We start from the raw sequence: 12,393 nt of genomic DNA, 5'->3' as shown, positions 1-12,393 counted from the left end.
TCCGACGTCCAAAAGACGTGGTAGGCAGTCCACTCGTGCACCACATTAAAATAACCCTCCGTCGTCTCCTCCCGCGCCAGCCGGACAAAGAGCTGGCGGCGGAAGGAGAACACGTGGCGCAGGCTGTTCTCCTGGAGGCCAAGCGGTATGGGATTGATCCCTGACCTTACCTCCCCCAGTTGGTGTAGGTGAGGGAGGAGGAGCTCAGCGGGTACAAAGGGAGGGTCGTTCGATATGATGATCCTCTGCGCGGTGGCCTCGAGAGGATTCACCGGCAGGAACGTCCCGCCCACCGTGAGCCCCTTTTCGAGGGCCAGGGACGCCGCCCGCTCCGACCCCAGGAAGAACACGGCCTTCCCAGACATCTTGGAGGCTGCGACAATGGCCGAGGGGCCGACTACCCCAGCCATCGCCCGCACGCACTCCTCAATGCTCATTGTGGGGTGAGTGTAGCTCTTGACCCCGTGTTTTTTGGTTATTAGTTTGAATGGTGGCAGGGCAGCAGGTGGCGCAGGAGGCACCGTGGATGTGGATGCCGCCTGCGCATAAGTCCTAGCTGGCCCTGCCACCGGCGTGGATGGGGTCGCCATCACGGGGTCCCTTTAAGGGCTACACCCACCCCAAAGTCACAGGCCTTAATGGTCTTTAAATGGCCTCGTTTAACAGACTGAGCAGAGGAGCCCTTAACGAGGCACACCTCTCCCCTAGTTGGCAATTGGGGAGGGGCCTTGCTCCCTCTGCTCAGTTGTCTTGATTGTGTTTTTTTTTAATTAATTTGGGAGAAAGGGTCTCAGAGAGAGAGGGGAGAAACAGAGTAACAGAGAAAGAGAGAGGGGGGTGGGAAGGGGGGGGGGGGAACTGAGAGGGCAGGTCTCCCCTCGCAGCTGTGGGTGGGTGCAATCCCCAGATGGCAAAACACAAATAGTCTTTGGGATGGTCTTCAGGTGAGGGGAGAAGATGTCTTCACCTGGGGCAGCTAGAGCCAACCAGGCATACACTCCCAACGATGTTCAATTGGTGATTAAAGAAATCTTCAGCCTGGTAGCTCCAGCTATCCCAGGCTAGGCAATTGAGGAGGGGGGCGGTTCAGTTGTGTGTGGGGCCTAGTTGTAAGCAAGGCCCCCACACACACTTTCCACACACACACACCCCCCGCGATGTTCCGGCCCTCAGTGGTCTTCTTTCCTCCCCCCACCGATACAACAAAGTTTTTTTGGGAAATGCACCCACACCCACCTGCAGAAATGGTAGAGTCTCCCTCCTTCCACACTGGATGTTGTTTTGGTCTTTCCCCCTCTCTCCAACTCTTTGTAGAAATGTTAAAAGTGAGTAAAAGTTTTCTTTTTTCCTCCTCTCCCTCTGGGTGAAAGTTGGTGGTGAAGCCCCTTCCTTCCTTCTCTTCCTGGGCTGTTCTCAGGGCTCTCCAGGCAGGAGCAAAAGTTGATAGCTGCTCCTTGCACTGCTCACAGCTCCAAGTGTGCAGGACACGCCTCCACTGCTCTACCATTGGTTCCTTGTGCATGAAACTCTTTTGAGTTTACCTGAAAATAAACATAAACATTAAACCGTGCCACCCGCCTGGGTGACACAGCAGACATTTTCAAGGCCCCTTTTTTTTTTTTCCTTTTTTTTTTGGTTTTTTTTTTGGGCGCTAAAATCAATTTTTTTCCAGTGCCCCCTATAAAAGGGGAGGGGCAAACTAAAAGCACCGGCAATTAAAACAAATTAAACTTTAAAACGTAAAATAAAATTAAAATTTGGTTGCCGGGCGTGATGATGCACTCCAGTCCCTCCGGTGCCCACCTCTCGCGGAAGGCCGCGAGCGTACCAGTGGACACCGCGTGCTCCATCCCCAAGGACACCCTGGACCGGATGTAAGAGCGGAAGAGAGGCAGGCAATCAGGTTGAACAACCCCCTCGACCGCCCGCTGCCTGGACCGGCTGATGGCACACTTGGCCGTGCTCAGGAGCAGTCCTACGAGGAGGCCTTCGGACCTACCCGCTCCCCTCCGCACAGGGTGTCCAAAGATCAGGAGAGTGGGACTGAAGTGCAGCCAGAATTTCAGGAGCAGCCCCTTCAAATAATAAAACAGGGGCTGCAACCTTGAGCATTCCATAAAAACATGGAACACGGACTCTTCCAGACCGCAGAAATTGCAGGCGGCCTGTGAGTCCGTGAACCGGCTTAAAAATTTGTTGCACGGCACTGCTCCGTGCACCACCCTCCAGGCCAAGTCCCCGATGAATAGTGGGAGGACCCCTGCGTAGAGTGCCCTCCATCGGGGACCCCCGCCTCCTCCGGACGGCAAGATCGTACGCCATGGCGTGTCCGGATGGCCGGCGAGGATGGCAAAGTTGAGGGTGTGCAGGAGCAGCCCGTACAGGAAACCCCTCCGCGCGGAACTGAAAGGCACGGAGGGTATTTCCCCGAGGTGGCTCAAGTTGTGAGGCGCCGGCCCACGAGGGAGGTGCCGGGGTTTGACGCGGATGAGGAATTCCGTCCGGACGGGGGTCAGTTCGGACGGGATCTCCCCACGTGCTTGAGCCTCCTCGATGCACCTAACGGAGTCAGGGCCCAGAGCTGTTTTTAGCGACTCGATGGCATCGGCCGCGTGGCGGACGTTGGCAGAATTTAGGCGCCGCGCCAGCGTGTCTGGCGCCATCCAGCCCGCTCCTCCTCCATCGAGCAGGTCCCTGACCCTGGTCACCTCACCAGCCACAGCCCTCTCTTCCGACCGCCACATAAAACCTCGGCCGTGGAGGTACGGATTCCCGAGCAGCGGTTCCTGCAGGATGGCCGCCACTCCAGCCGGCGGAGAGCTGCGCTTGGTGGAGACTTGGTTCCAGACCCTGATGAGTTCCCTGTAAAAGACAGGCAGCTCCCGGAGGGCGGTCCTGGCACCCCCCAAGTTCACAAACAGGAGCTGCGTGTCATAATTGAGGTCGCGCTGCTGGCGGAAGAAATACCTCGCCAGAGCGCACCACCTAGGAGGGGGCTCGACGTAAAGGTATCTCTGCAGGGTCTGAAGATGGAAAGTCGTGAGCTGGGCGCTGACGCACAACAACGACTGACCGCTCTCCTCAAGCGGGAGACTCAAGACCGCGGCAGAGACCCAGTGCTTCCTGTTGTTCCAGAAGAAGTCCACCAGCTTCTTCTGTATCTTGGCGACAAACGCAGGGGGAGGGGTCAAAGTGACCAGCCGGTACCACAACATTGCGGCCACCAGCTGGTTTATGACTAGCGCTCGACCCCTGTAGGACAGCACTCGGAGCAGTCCTGTCCAGCGCCCTAGGCGAGCGGCGACCTTGGCCTCCAGCTCCTGCCAGTTCGCCGGCCAGGCTTCCTCGTCGGGGCTAAGATAGACTCCCAGATAGAGGAGATGGGTCGTGCTCCAGGCAAAAGGCCTGAGCTCCTCCGGCAGGGAGTCCACCCGCCACTGACCCACCAGGAGTCCGGAACATTTCTCCCAGTTGATCCTGGCGGAGGATGCGGCCGAGTAAATCTCCTGGCACTCACGCATCCTCCGCAGGTCAGCGGGATCCTCTACCGCGATGAGCACGTCATCGGCGTAAGCCGAGAGGACGACCTCCACGCCCGGCCCTTGCAGAGCCAGTCCCGTCAACCTCGTCCGCAAGAGGCGCAGGAAAGTCTCCACGCAGATGGCATATAACTGGCCGGACATGGGGCATCCCTGGCGCACCCCTCTCCTAAAGCGAAGGGGCGCCGTCAAGGACCCGTTAACCTTAATCAGACACTCCGCGGCAGCATACAAAAGTCGGATCCGGGTGACGAAATGCGTCCCGAACCCGAAAGCGAGCAGAGTTCCGAGCAGATAGTCGTGATCCACCCTGTCGAACGCCTTCTCTTATGATAGGAAGGCGACCGACAGACTAGCCTCCTGGGAACAATGGATGAGGACACGGACCAGATGGATGTTATCGTGGATTGTCAGGCCCGGGACCGTGTAGGACTGGTCGGGGTGGATCATGTGGTCCAGCACGGCACCAAGGCGAGCAGACATCGCCCTGGCGAAGATTTTGTAGTCCGTGCTGAGGAGGGAGACCGGGCGCCAGTTCTTAAGGAGGCGGAGATCGCCCTTCTTAGGCAGCAGGACGATGACTGCCCTGCACCAAGAGATGGGCATCTCCCCGGTCACCAGACTTTCCCCCAGGACCCGAGCTTGGTCGCTCCCCAGGACGTCCCTGAACGCCCTGTGGAACTCCGCGGTCAGCCCGTCCAGCCCCGGGGTTTTTCCCCTCGAGAGCCGGCCGAGGGCGCCAGTCAGCTCCGCCAGGCTTCGCGGAGCTTCCAGATTTTCACCGCTTTCCGGGCTGACTTTCGGCAGGTCCTCCCACAAAACTCTACGCGCTTCCTCGCTGGACGGCTCCGGAGAAGACAGAGCCCCGTAATATTCATGGGACCTGTTGTTGACGCCCTCCGGATCCGAGACGAGAGAGCCGTCGTCGGCCAGCAGCGTCAAGAGCTGCTTACGGACACTCTGCCTTTTTTCCAGCGAGTAGAAGAAGGGGGAGCCGCGGTCCAGATCCCGCAGGAACCGGATCCGCGATCTCACGAACGCCCCTCGGGACCCGACGAGCTGCAGGTCCTTCAGCGCGGCCTTCTTCGCTTCGTACACCGTCCGCAGGGCCGGGTCCTGGACGACTTGACCGAGACGGGCTTCCAGGTCGAGCACCTCTTTTTCTAGACGCCCGACCCTGACCGCCCGCCTCTTGGTCGACCCCCTCGCGTACTCTTGACAGAAGACGCGGACGTGAGCCTTGCCCACGTCGCACCATAGCCTCAAGGAGGGGAAGCCCCCCTGCTTCCTTGTCCAGTCGGCCCAGAATCGACGGAACGAGTCCTGGAACCGCTCGTCCTCCAGCAGCCGGTTGTTAAAGTGCCAGTACGCGTACCCCGTCCTCGCGCGGAGCGAAGCGAGCTCCGCCCACACCAGGTGGTGGTCCGAACACGGCACCGGCCTCATGGAGGCCGCCGGGACGCAGGAAACGTACGCCCGAGACACGTAAAGGTGGTCGATTCTGGAACATCCTACTCCAGGCCTCACCCAAGTAAAGGCGCTGGAGTCGGGGTGGAGATTTCGCCAGACGTCCACCAAGTCGAAGGACCCATCCAGGTCCCTCAACTTTTCAATCGCCGTCATGCTCTGCGGGGCACCGGAGCGGTCCCTCGCCTCGAGGGTGCAGTTAAAATCCCCCCCGAGGACAATGCAGTCGCCGACGTCGACGGAGCCAAGAAGAGCGGACACTTCTTCAAAGAAACGCGCTTGCTGCGGGCCAGGCTGAGGGGCGTACACGTTCACAAGATGGAGCGGCACATCCCCCAGGCGAACCGTTACGTGCAGCAAGCAGCCTGGCACGGGCTCCTCGACCCCCAAGAAAATGCAGGCCCAGCAATATGGCCACCCCACGAGAAGTGGCGGTGAGGTGGCTCATGCGGACCTCTCCTTGCCATTCCAGGAGCCACGTGGCTTCGTCTCCCGGAACGGTGTTGGTTTCTTGCAGGAAGCACACCGCATATTTCCCCTCCTGCAGGAGCGAAAAATTGTCAAATCTACGGCGTGCCCCTCTGCCGCCGTTGATGTTGAGGCTGGCTATGGTTATCTTCATTGCAAAAGCATAGTGCAACCTCTATCTTAACCTATTGTGGGGGAGGTAGCGGAGTCTTTTGTTGACTCCCACTCCCTCCGCAGCCCAGCAAGGAGTCCCTCGAGCTCCCGCTGCTCAAGGGCCCGCCCGTGGCTAAGGTTTTAGCGGCGGCGCGGACGGACCCCTTGATCAGCTCTGGCTCGGACCATTTTCCCAGGGCCAGTCGGGCTTGGTTGCAGCGACCCCGGCTCTGGGCCAAAAAGTCCCGGAGTTCCTCTGCAGGAATGAGGAGGGTCTCGGCGGCGGTCGCGAGCAGATCCACTGCCTCACTGGCGGCGGTCTCTAGATCTTCTCCCGCGTCCCCCACCGAATCTCCGTCCTCCTCCAGGAGGTGGCCGCCAGCAGCCGGCCCATCGACTGCACAATGTACGGCAAATGACCCGGCCGCTGCAACCGGCCCTGGCTCTGCCCCGATCCCACCCCCAGGATCGTCGGCAGAGGATGCCCCAATGGGCTCTTTTAAAAATGTAGCTGCGTCGGGAAACGACAGCGGAAGGGGTTGCTCCTCCGCCCCAGGAACCGGGGCACAAGGAGAGACCCGGCCATAGGAAATCCCCAGGCTTTCCAAGTGCTCCAGCTCCAAAGTAGGGGACGAGGGTGGGTGTTCCTCCCCTTCCTCGCTACCACCCCCCGGCCCAGCATGAATAGTTTCATTAAAATTATTGTGAATTTCTGTTTCTGCCGGTTCAAGCGACTCGCGGGGGAAGTTGGTTAATAGCTGGGCGGGCTCAGGTTCGGCCTTTTCGGCACCGCCCGCCTCAGTCCCCGGGAAGCCCGGCCCGGCGGCAATGCATTCCTCCACTGGCCGCACGCCCCCCACGACAGGCAGATCTTTCACGCCATCCCCGGGAGGCAGAGACTGGGCAGCCTCGACTGTCTCACCCTCCCCAGGGACAGACTCCTCTCGCCTACGGCGCAGTTGGGGGCGCTGGTGGGGGACGCGGGACACGCGGCGGGCACCGACTCCTCTGCGGAGGGATGTTGTTCCCCCTCCGCCTCATCGGAGCGGCGCCTTCTTTTGTTCCTGGGGGTGCACGGAGGCAGGGAGACCTCCATGTCTGCCGAGGACTCCCGCTCCACTCCCCCCTTTTTCTTCTCTTGCCCGTGCCCGAGCCCCTCTGCGGTATTGGTCAAGGGCTCGGGCACGGGCTCAGGGCACCCCGCGCTCACCGATGACTGGGTTGGGCTGAGCGCGGTGTTCAAGCTGTCCGGCGCACCGAGGGCACCCGCCTCGAGACGTTTCGCCTTCCTCCGCGCCTTCTTTCCGATCGGACTCTCTCCCTCCCCCCCGCCAGAGGCTGTGAAAGCAAAGGCCCCCGGCGATGCCCGCGCACCTACGGCTCCCGGCACGTGGACGCTACTAGGGGGAGGGGTGGCGGCGGCGCCAGCCTTGGCCGCCTTCGGTGGTTTGGCGGCCTTGGAGGCGGGGCAGTTCTTGCGAACGTGCCCCACCTCCCTGCAGGCATGGCACCGCACACCATCCGACGTCCAAAAGACGCGGTAGGCAGTCCACTCGTGCACCACATTAAAATTTCCCTGCGTCGTCTCCTCCCGCGCCAGTCGGACAAAGAGCTGGCGGCAGAACGAGAACATGTGGCGCAGGCCGTTCTACCTGAGGCCGAGAGGTATGGGGTTGATCCCCGACCTTACCTCCCCCAGTTGGTGTAGGTGAGGGAGGAGGAGCTCAGCGGGAACAAAGGGCGGGACGTTTGAAATGATGAGCCTCTGTGCGGTGGCCTCGAGAGGGTCCACCGGCAGGAACGTCCCGCCCACCGTGAGCCCCTTTTCAAGGGCCAGGGACACCGCCCGCTCCGACCCCAGGAAGAACACGGCCTTCCCAGACATCTTGGAGGCCGCAACAATGGCGGAGGGGCCGACTACCCCAGCCATCGCCCGCACGCACTCCTCGATGCTCATTGTGGGGTGATTGTAGCACTTGACCCCGTGTTTCTTAGTTATAAGTCTGAATGGTGGCAGGGCAGCGGGTGGCGCAGGAGGTGCCGTCGATGTGGATGCCGCCTGCGCATAAGTCCTAGCTGGCCCTGCAACCGGCGTGGATGGGGTCGCCATCACGGGGTCCCTTGAAGGGCTACACCCACCCCAAAGTCACAGGCCTTAATGGTCTGAATTGGCCTCGTTTAATAAGACTGAGTAGAGGAGCTCTTAACGAGGCACACCTCTCCCCTAGTTGGCAATTGGGGAGGGGCCTTGCTCCCTCTGCTCAGTTGTTTTAATTGTTTTTAAAAAAAAATTAGGAGGAAGGGCTCTCAGAGAGAGAGGGGAGAGACAGAGAGAGAGAGATAGAGAAATTGGGCTGTGGGAAGGAGGGAGGCTGCGAGGGCAGGTCTCCCCTCACAGCAATGGGTGGGTGCACTCCCCAGATGGCAAAAACAAAAGCACAGTCTTTGGGGTGGGGGGAGAAGATGTCTTCACCTGAGGCAGCTGGAGCCGCACAGGCACACACTCCCAACGATGTTCAATAGGGTGATTACTGAATGTTCAGCCAGGTAGCTCCAGCTATCCCAGGCTAGGCAATGGGAGAGGGGTGCTTAAATTGTGTGTGGGGCCTAGTTGTAAGCAAGGCCCCCACACACACTTCCACACACACACACCCCCCTCGATGTTCCGGCCCTCGAGTGGTCTTCTTTCCTCCCCCCACCATTACAACAAAGTCTTTTAGGGGAAATGCACCAACACCCACCTGCAGAATGTTGTAGAATCTCCCTCCTTCCACACAGGTTGTTGTTTTTCCGCCTCTCTCCAACTCTCTGTAGTTGTGGTAAATAATACATTTTTCTGCGCTCCTCCTCTCCCTCCGGATGTTGAATGGGTAGCAAGCTAGTCCTTCCCTCCTTCTCTTCCTGGGCTGTTCTCAGGGCTCACTCCAGGCCTTCCGAGGCAGGAGCAAAAGCAGCAGCTCCTTCTCTCACTGCTCACAGCTCCAACTGTTTAGGACATGCCTCCACTGCTCCACCATTGGTCCCTGAATCCAAAAGGTTAGTTTGCAGCTGCAGCAGGTAATCAGGAAGGCGAATGGAATGTTGGCCTTCATTGCGAGAGGGATAGAGTACAAAAGCAGGGAGGTCCTGCTGCAACTGTGTAGGGTATTGGTGAGGCCGCACCTGGAGTACTGCGTGCAATTTTGGTCACCTGACTTAAGGAAAGATATGCTGGCTTCGGAGGGGGTGCAGAAACGATTCACTAGGATGATTCGGAGATGAGGGGGTTACCTTATGATGATAGATTGAGTAGACTGGGTCTTTACTCGTTGGAGTTCAGAAGGATGAGGGCTGATCTTATAGAAACATTTAAAATAATGACAGGAATAGACAAGATAGAGGCAGAGAGGTTGCTTCCACTGGTCTGGGAGACTAGAACTAGGAGGCACAGCCTCAAAATATGGGGGAGCCAATTTAAAACCGAGTTGAGAAGGAATTTCTTCTCCCAGCGGGTTGTGAATCTGGAGTTCTCTGCCCAAGGAAGCAGTTGAGGCAAGCTCATTGAATGTATTCAAATCACAGATAGATAGATTTTAACCAATAAGGGAATTAAGGGTTACGGGGAGCGGGCGGGTAAGTGGAGCTGAGTCTACGGCCAGATCAGCCATGATCTTGTTGAATGGCGGAGCAGGCTCGAGGGGCTAGATGGCTACTCCTGTTCCTAATTATTATGTTCTTATGTACCTTCAGAGGGACAACAATGAGGGAGACCATTCGGCCAGGAATAGGGGCGGCGTGCTTCGGGCCCCTCCCACGCAGCCTGCAGAGCACACGCAGAGATTCTGGGGCGAGGAGCTGCTGCACATGCGCGCACACTCGAGCGCGCATGTGCAGAGGTCCTGGCATTGTTTTCTGCACCGGGACCTGGCTCCGCCTCCATCGAGGAGAGGCTGGGGAGTGGCCAAACTCGGCCTGAAGATTTTTGGCACCATAATCGGTGTAGAAAAGCGGGGCACCTCTGGTGAGTTCGCCAGAAATCTCTATCGGCCAAATTTAGGCCCCAAGAGTGGGACTGTTTTAAATTTGCCAATTTAGCACTTTATTCTCACCAATGTGCGCGCTCCCTTCAAATCTGCAGCACGATGATTCTTCCAGCGGTGGGAGCTGGTGAGCAGTCCCTTTAAAACTGCTGCACGGTGTCTCTTCCAGCGGTGGGAGCTGGTGAGCGGTCCCTTTAAATCTGCTGCACGGTGTCTCTTCCAGCGGTGGGAGCTGGTGAGCAGTCCCTTTAAATCTGCTGCACGGTGTCACTTCCAGCGGTGGGAGCTGGTGACACTGTCCCTTTAAATCTGCTGCACAGTGTCTCCACCAGAGGTGGGAGCTGGTGAGCACCCTGCGCGGGACCCTGTGATTGATACGTGACCGTGCGGCCGTCCACCTTCGGGGGAACATTGGTGGGCGGCCTCAACAGCTCAGCAAAACTTGTTCAGTGGCCCTCCAGCCCAAATAATGGCCCACCCCTGCACTAAACCATCTTTAACCATCTTCTGCCTCCTGATGTAGCTGGAAAAGCTTTTGCAATGATTACCATAATTGAGCACTCTCTTCTTTTCCAAAGGTCTCTGAGCTTCTCTAATGGCTGCTTTTGTCTCCCTCAGTTGGGGGTGATATTTCTCTCTATTCTTCTGTAAACTGAATTAATCTGGATCTGAACTGGGTTCAATGTGAAACAGTTCAGGGAATCAGGCATCATTTACCCTTCGGCCTACGCTGGACGGTTCCTTAGTAGAGAATCAGAGTGGTTACAGCACAGAAGGAGGCCATTTGGCCCATCAAGTCTGTGCCGGTTCTTTGCAAGAGCCCTTCAGCTAGTCCCACTCCTCCGCCCTTTCCCCGTAGCTCTGCAAATCTTTTTCTTTCAGGCACTTATACAATTCCCTTTTGAAAGCTGCGATTGAGTCTGCCTCCACCATCCTCTCAGGCCGTGTATTCCAGATCCTAACCAGTAAGGATTCCTCTGGTACCGCGCCATATATTTGTCAGGATACCGAAACCCAGCTTTCTTACACTCCACTCCTGGAGGTCCCACTCCCTGAGCTTACAACCTTCAGCGGAGTTCCACAGTGGAATGAACATGGTTCAGTCCTGGATGTGATTAACAGCAGAATCCAAACCCTGCAGTCATTTGTGAACACGCTGGTGTCTCAGCAGGCTGAATGATCGAGTGAATCCCTTCCCACACATGGAGCAAGTGAACGGCCTCTCCCCAGTATGATCTCGCTGTTGTCTCAGAAGGTGACAATTGTTGTGCATGTATACACCCTGCACACTCAATGAACAGTTACATAAGACCTATGAATGTACATTTACACTGTATACAATATGCCTGTACCACCAGAGGGTGCAACAGGTGGAGACCTAGAGGTCACCTGCACACCGCAGGTATAAAAGGGAGCCCACCTTACTGTAACCTCATTCAGGAGATGCAATAAAAGGACTAAGGTCACAACAGAGCAAGTGCAATACCTGACCTCGTGGAGTCATTAGTAGAGTGCTGGCAAACACTACAGTAATTACTGTTGAATCTGTTTCCACACAAGGAGCAGGTGAACGGCCACTCCCCAGTGTGAGTGCGCTGGTGTGTCCGCAGTTCCTTTTTGCTTTTAAAGCTCTTCTCACAGGCAGAACATTTAAAAGGTATCACATTGGTGTGAACAAGTTGGTGTCTCAGTCGGTGGGTTGAGGAAATGAATCCTGACCCACACACGGAGCAGGTGAAGGTCTCTCCCCAGTGTGAACTCGCTGGTGTGTTAGCAGCTCACATGACCGAGTGAATCTCTTCCCACACACGGAGCAGCTGAACAGCCCCCCTCCCCCAGTGTGATTGTGTTGATGAGTTTCCAGCTCAGACGGGTAATTGAATCCTTTCCCACAGTCCCCGTATTTTCACGGTTTCTCCCCAGTGTGACTGCGTTTGTGTTTGGCCAGGCCACAGGATCGGCTGAATCCTCGTCCACAAATACAACACGTGTACGGTTTCTCCCCGCTGTCAAATCTGCTTTTTGCTTCCATGTTATGTTTGATGATATTCAGGTCCCGATGAACAGAATAATCGACCTTGATGTGATGTTGGGAGTTAAATTGTCTGTCTACAAATCCTCCCCTTCGAATAACCTGTACAATGAATGTAAAACAGATAAAAGGGAGTGAGAGAGAACCCAGAAAAACACAAAGGCTTATTGTAAAATTGAGCTTAATAAATCGGGGAATTTGTGGGGCAGGCTCTGGAAAAACAGTCACCATGAAAGCTGCCGGATTGTCACTAAAATCCCAACTGGTGCACGAATGTCCTTCAGCGATATTGGGATCGGGCGGGAAAGTCAAGTTGAGGTCGAAGATCAGCCATGGTCGTATTGACCGGTGGAGAAGGCTCGAAGGACCATATGGCTGACTCCTGCTCCCAATCCTGATGTTCTGATGGAAGGGAACCTGCCACCCAACCTGTCCCACGGCTTTTACCACCCAGAAGGAAAAGGGCAGCAGGTGAATGGGAACACCATCATCTGCAAGTTCCCCTCCAAGTCACACACCATCCGGACTTGGTCATATATCGCCGTTCCTTCATCGTCACTGGGTCAAAATCCTGGAACTGGCTCCCTAACAGCACTGTGGGAGTACCTTCCCCACACGGACTGCAGCGGTTCAAGTAGGTGACTCCCCACCACCTTCTCCAGTGTAATTAGGAATGGCCAATAAATGCCGGCCTTGGTAGCGACGGCCACAGCAC

This window comes from Pristiophorus japonicus, chromosome 23, assembly GCF_044704955.1.
Source record: "Pristiophorus japonicus isolate sPriJap1 chromosome 23, sPriJap1.hap1, whole genome shotgun sequence".
Lineage (NCBI taxonomy): Eukaryota > Metazoa > Chordata > Chondrichthyes > Pristiophoridae > Pristiophorus > Pristiophorus japonicus.
This window is presented reverse-complemented; position numbering follows the sequence as displayed.